This window comes from Theropithecus gelada, chromosome 2, assembly GCF_003255815.1.
Source record: "Theropithecus gelada isolate Dixy chromosome 2, Tgel_1.0, whole genome shotgun sequence".
NCBI classification, from domain to species: Eukaryota; Metazoa; Chordata; class Mammalia; order Primates; family Cercopithecidae; genus Theropithecus; species Theropithecus gelada.
Window position 1 is genome coordinate 131,358,698 of NC_037669.1, and position 6,863 is coordinate 131,365,560.

The 6,863-nt window shown below is 37.2% G+C and overlaps 1 non-coding gene across 1 annotated transcript; it reads right to left on the bottom strand.

The window, feature by feature from the left end:
• Positions 1–2,548: 2,548 nt before the first annotated feature.
• LOC112619911 lies at positions 2,549–2,680 on the bottom strand. The gene has a single exon (XR_003118389.1). It is a non-coding gene; the product is annotated as a small nucleolar RNA SNORA72 (small nucleolar RNA).
• Between the last annotated feature and the right edge of the window lie 4,183 nt (positions 2,681–6,863).

The window sequence follows — 6,863 nt, forward strand, 5'->3', positions numbered from 1 at the left end:
TCGTTTATATTTGTTTAAAAAACAAATTGATACTGCTGATATGGCTTTTTATTACTCATTTGAAACTATGAGAAGAGGAATCCTAGAGAGAGGAAAAATTATCATTGTAAAAGTTATTTTTTTGCCAATCTGGACATATTTGTATAAGTATATGCTACCAAGGAATATGACTATTGAGTTTATGAATATTAAGGTTGACAAAAACATACAGGATTGCCAGTTGAATTTAAAATAAATAACAAATTTTCTAAAGTGTATGTATGTGTCAAATATGATAAGAAAAGGGGAAAAAATGGCTGCTGGGTAAGTGATTGCAATTTGTACCTCATGAGGCTAGGTCTTACTTTGCTTTTCCTAGGTACAAAGAGATAATAGTTACAGAACATGGAATAAGTTGAAAGTGGTTTGATAAATTGCTTTTAACTTTACTTTTATTATTTATCCAAGACAATGCTAAGCAATAGTTATCACCTTCATTTCTGCATGCATACACCAAGCCCAACTGCCCAAGAGGAGAGGTAATCCGATCATAGTTATAACTTCCTTGGGCAGGAATGGTGACCCTGTGGTAATAACCCATCATTCCTTGCTTATCTCAATTAAGGCAGATTAGATTATGGTACCCAATCACAACTTTCTAGCTCATTCAGGACATTGAAGGACACATTCCTCCTTCTTTTCTAATAAAAACTCAATAACTAGCTAGCACAGCTTCTGGACATAGGAGGATATCTCAGAAGAATTTGACAACTGTGACATATTTTATTCCCTGTTGCATTATGTATAATTAATCTTTCTGGGCAAGGTCACACAGACCTTGGTTTGCTCAACAGTTAGTTTGTGAATTCCACCCACTCTGCAAAACAAAGGAAAAAGCCGTAGTGTGGTGAAGGAAGAGTGTCTCCTGTGACACCAACAGAGGCCAGAATAGTGTGAATAAAGAAGAAGGTAAGATTCTAGAAAAGTTTCAGAGGTAGAGTCAATAGTTTGGTTTGTGATTTGATAGAAGAACTAAATGGAGGCAGGAGTTGAGAAGAATGCCCAAGTTTCTGGGATTTGTAGCTGAAAGAATTGTGGGGCCATTACTGAGGTGGAAATTAGGGGAGGAGAAACAGGTTGGGATTTATATAAAAGAGACTGTGTAAAGGTGGGAATCTGATTTTCATTACTTTTGTCTCCTGAATATTCTTCCGTGCATTGGCTTTTCCACATTGGGAATAATTTTACCTAGCAAACTACATTAAATTTCAGTTCATTCTGTCTTTAAGAAAACCAAATACCAATTATCATCTTTTTTATTGTCTTTTGTTATCAGAGCTTCTGGTCAGCCTGAGATTATCAGTGTTCCCATAGTGAATTCCCATAAATTCCAACCCAAAGCAAACTAACGAGAAATTTTAATCACCCTACTCAGCCTGTTGAGAGGCAATAGACAATTTTCTTTTGGGTCTTTCAGCATACTGAAAATAGCTTGGAGGTCTCCCTGTGTGCCTAACTCATGGTTAGTGCCCTCTAAATAACGACTGAAAGATAAATGAATAAATCTTTTTTATATGTCCTTTAGCTCTAATGTGTAATTCCAAGGTCTACTGGAAACTCCTTTTGTTCATAATCACTAGTGCCTGGCCCCTATTGATTTTGATTAAGTATGTGAGGTCTATTTGTGTCCATTACTTAGCTAATGTTGCACAATCTTATCCATGACAACACGAACAACACAGGACCATGACACTCAGTCTAAAATCTCTTGGCTTCCCATGCAGAGTAAGACCCTAACTCCTCAAATTTACGGCCTTTGATGTTTTGGCTCCCACCAACCCTTCTAGCTAATCTTGTTTATATTCTGTCTCCAGAACAAGACCTGAATTCACGCCTTTGCCTAAAGCACCAGTTTCTCTGCTTTTCACCTACTTCTATTTTCACTCTACTCATACTGAAACTCAAATGTTACCTTCACCAGGTCTTATTTGGAATCCTCTCTCATTTAACATGGAGATTGGCCAGAGATGGAGCAAAAAATGTCTGCTAAATAGTGATTGGAAATTTAGATTGGATTATTAACCTAAAATTCTCTTTCTAGATTATGATCTAAGCAATTAAAAGAGAAAAATAACTATTAGAATCCTTGAAAAGATCATTTTCAATAATATGCTTTGGAAATCAAGCACAGAAAATATTTTTAACACCTTTTTTCTTTAATCCAAAGTATTTTTCACATAAAATAATCTAATATTGTTTGTAAATGTATCTCAGGTAGTACTTATTTTAAATAATTAGACCTTTTGTTATGACAATTAGCTGCTTATTTTTTATTTTTAAATTTGTATATACAGTAATTTTTACAATTCATTTAATAGCAACTGGTGCCATCAAATTTCTCTACTTTGGTTATCCCTTCTTTAGACCACAGTCTGCAAATTAGCACTGATTTTTTGCAAAAGTTACTATGTTAGCTGTACTGTCATTTTTCTTAAGGTTGATCAAAGATAACTTAGAATCACAGCCATTATATGATCACACAAAATGATCATATAATATATCAGACCTGTTTTATCACCAGCATTTATGAAACCAGACCTGGGGAAATAACTAGGTCTAGGGATACATGCATGGTCTTAATATTGTGAATGTTTAGCCTGTCCTGATTATTACAAAATCGGAATAGCGAGAATATTCATAATAACTTCTTAATTTAAGTGATAAACCCCAACTCATGAAAAGATAACATGCTGAACTCAATTAAGTGTCCTATTAGCTGAGAAGACATTGGTGAACAGTGTAAATCAGAGCTTTTCTTGCTGAACTTATGCACTTTCATTTTTATTGGGGGTGGAGAGAGGGACGATACACAAATTTTGTATCAAAGTGATTGATATTTAGCAATTTAAATATCTAAACTGAGTGGCCAGTTTAGAATGCAGGGTCTGGAAAGGCCTGAGAAGGCAATATTCAAGCTGAAATCTAAAAATGAAAAGGAGATGACAGTGGAAAATTCAGGAGGAAGAGCATTCTAAGCAGAAGGCCCTAGAGCACTGTGGGAAGGCAGACTGGTACATGATATTCGAAAAGAGGCACAGATAGATCACATATTTCCTTGTAAGCAAGCACAAAAAGTGTGGATTTAAATCTCCAAGCAAAGAAGCCCTTGGAAGATTTTACAAAGGGAAGCAACATGATCTAGTTTATTGTTGTTCTTTTTCTTCTTTTTTAAAAAAAGATCACTTTGGAAACTCTAGCAAACAGATTTGGGGAGCAGAAGGTGAGGCCAACTGGAAGGCAATAGTCGGATCCACACATGATTTCGCTTGGAGTAAGATGCTGTTTGTGAAGCTGGAGAAAAGATTAATCCAATTTGGAAGCTGAGTCAAAAGATCTTTTTCATCCATTGGATGAGAGAGAGGATGGGGGAAGAAATTCATTCCAGAATACTACTGCCTATTTATGTACTTCTTAAGGTTCTTTGAGACAGTCATAATGTCTTACTGTGTGAAGTTATCAGTGTCAAAATGAAGTCACTTACGTCAAGTCTAATGAAATGGAGCCACGAGGCTATGGAGTAGAAGCCCTCAGGCATCTAAGTTGGTAGTACGAATTATTGCAAGAAATTCCTCAAATCACAGTACTCCAGATAAGCCACTTGCACAAGGACACTTGCCTAACAATGGCTGTCTCTACCAATAAGCTAATGCCAACTCCTGCAACAAGCCCCGGTAACCAATGGTCTTTTTTTCAAAGCATGTTACCTGTAATTCTTTTTTCTTTTAAAAGCCTGCTCTTACCCAAACCTCTTTGGATGCACCTATGGCCTGACACAGAACCCGCATCCCAAATTGTAATTTCTTGCTATTCTTGAATTAACTCTGTTTTGGAGAGTCGGTCTCTCTGCTGTTTATTTTAGATTGACAACTGGTTCCTTTATTAATTAATGAGTTAATTGACACATGTTCACTTTATGTTTGCATATTTGCATAGATTTCTGATTTTACCTTTTAGAAATAATCTTTAACAGTTGGAATGGGTTGAGGAGTGAATAGGAAATGAGTAGAGACAACACATGTAAACAACTCTTTTTAAAAGTTTAGATTAGAGGTCAAGTTGTTCTTCCATTACCCCTCCAGAGAGGCAGGCTCTACATTGCTCTGTAGAAATAACCAATCCCTATTGCATGCAATCTCAGTGCAACCATCAGACAAGGTGCCCCCAAGGTCAAGGTTCAGATATGGCCCTATAAGTTGTCCAGAGCTATTGGTCACTGAGGCTGATGTCACATCGACTCCACACAAGCCCCACTGCTCTTGGCACCTGCCTCTCCCTCTAGCAAATGAGATTCTGGGTCCTCGGGGGTGAGAACACCCACAGGGTGATGTCATCCTCAGCATGCAGCAGCAGCCGGTAGGGCATGACGTCAGTACACTGTGTGGGCCAGGAGTAGGGTCTAATCATTGCTCTGTAGGCTACGGCTCAAGGGCAGCCCCAAGTGTGTGGAGACTGAGGGGCATGACATCATCTCACTGCAAGGGCCAGGGGTGGGGCTAGGTGCCCCTCTCCCCTTTCTCTGGATCATAGGCCCTGGCAGGGTGAGAGGACGTCAGGGCGGTGTGCTGGTGGACTCTCTGGCCCTTTCGCAACACCATAGTCCCCATGACCATCAGTGTAGGGAGTATTCACCTTTTAAAATGGAGAGACCGAAGGTTCAGAGGGGTGAACTAACTGGCACAAGATTATGTAGCAGAGCTGGATTCTAGATAGTCTAATAATTCTTTTTCTTTAAAAGGAACATAATCATATTTTACTCATGAGATATTTTGAAATTTAAATCAGGTAATGTATTCCAGCTGCATCCATGTCCCTATAAAGGACATCAACTCATCCTTTTTATGACTGCATAGTATTCCATGGTGTGTGTGTGCCACATTTTCTTAATCCAGTCTGTCATTGACGGACATGTGTAACAAACCTGCACGTTGTGCACATGTACCCTAGAACATAAATTATAATTTTAAAAATTAGGTAATGTACACAAAGCACTTTACATATCCCTAAAATTCCTGCATATGTTCCTTACCCATGGCATCTGTCCATCCACCCAGAGCAGGGACCAATTCTGATTTCTAGCTGGATCTCCAGTAACTCAACACAAAGGAGAAGCAGAGTGTACTGAGCAAAGGGCCTGAAGCGAAGATAGTAGATCTTATCAAGCAAAAGGTAAGGTCAAATGTAGGTGTCTCAGCTGCACGCTGACAAGCACCACTCACCTTATCTTCTCATTGACATCACCCTTCCTATAATCATCCAGACTGAAAATCTGCTATCATTCTGCTCTTTCATGCCTGGTACACCCGATTAGTCCCTCACTCCATCTCCTGTTCCTTCCCTAGTCTCTATTTCCCTTAGATAAGGCCTCCTCAAATGACCTCTAACTTACTCAAATTGCTTCCTTAGTTAAATTAATACATATATATTTATCTTTAATAATAATTTAGTTCACCAAATATTTCCAACTTTACTCTTTCCCAGCACATAATGGGATTATGCTTCCTGGTGCCTGAGCAGTGAGGTGTTTGAGTAGATATGACCCACCCCTACCCATCCCACTCTCTTACTTTCAGATATAGCATGTAGTTGCCACTCTGAGGAACTCCAGAGCTCTCTTTTCCTTCTCTCTCAAGAAGGAAATCTCAATAGATTCTGTCTCAAGAAACCACTTTCTTTGTTCATGTATAAAAGACAACTCCTTATTTGCTAAACTTGGATCATGAGATTGCAGAAATGCAGTCACATCTTCAGACTCCACTTCTAATTGTAGTTCTCTTGCTATTTCCATCACATCTACAGTGACCCCCTCCACTGAAGTCTTGAACTCACTCAAAGTCATGCATGAGGGTTGGAATTGACTTCTTCCAAACTCCTGTTAATGTTGACATTTTAACCTCCACTAATCACAAATGCTTTTAATAGCACCTAGAATATTGAACCCTTTCCAGAAGCTTTTCAATGTACTTTGCCCAGATTCATCAGTGAATGAAGTAATAATATGGGGGTGGCAGTACATGCATGAAAATGCTTTTGCTGAATTATTTACAACATGAAAAATTGACTGCAATGTAAAAAACTAATGGTAGAGAAATGGTTAAAAACCTACAATTGTGTGCAACTACCTAAACATTTAATATGATATGTCTACTACATTGGAAATGAGGTAACATTGAAAATTGATGGTTCTAAAAGATATATAACATGGTAAAGGTATATAATATGTGAATGTGATGACAGAAGAAAAAACTTGAATTACCAAATTATCAAAAATGATATATTGAGACAAATACTACATGATCTCACATAAATGTGGAATCTTAAAAAGTTGAACTCAATAGAATCAGTGAGTAGAATGGTGATTACCAGGCTTGGTGCAGGTAGATATCGGTCAAAAGATACAAAATTTTACTCAGGAGGAATGAGTTCAAGAGAGCTATTGTATAACATGGTGATTATAGTTGATAACAATGTATTGTATAACTGAACATCACTAACAGAGTAGATTTTGTGTTCTCACCATAGAAAAATAAGTATGTGAGGTAATGCATATATTAATTGAGCCATCCCAAACTGTATAGATATTTTGAAATGTCACATTGAACATAATAAATATATATAATTTTTGTTTACCTGCTAAAACATAAATACAATTTTAAATGATACATTGAATTATATACACATTGAAGAAGAATTAAGACTGCAAGAAAATGCAGCAAAATGCTAATAGTTATATTTATCCATTTTTTCTAACTTTCTGTAATTTTATGATATATTGCTGATGAAGAAACCAAATTTTATTAAATATTGATTCTCTGCTCCTTAGCTGT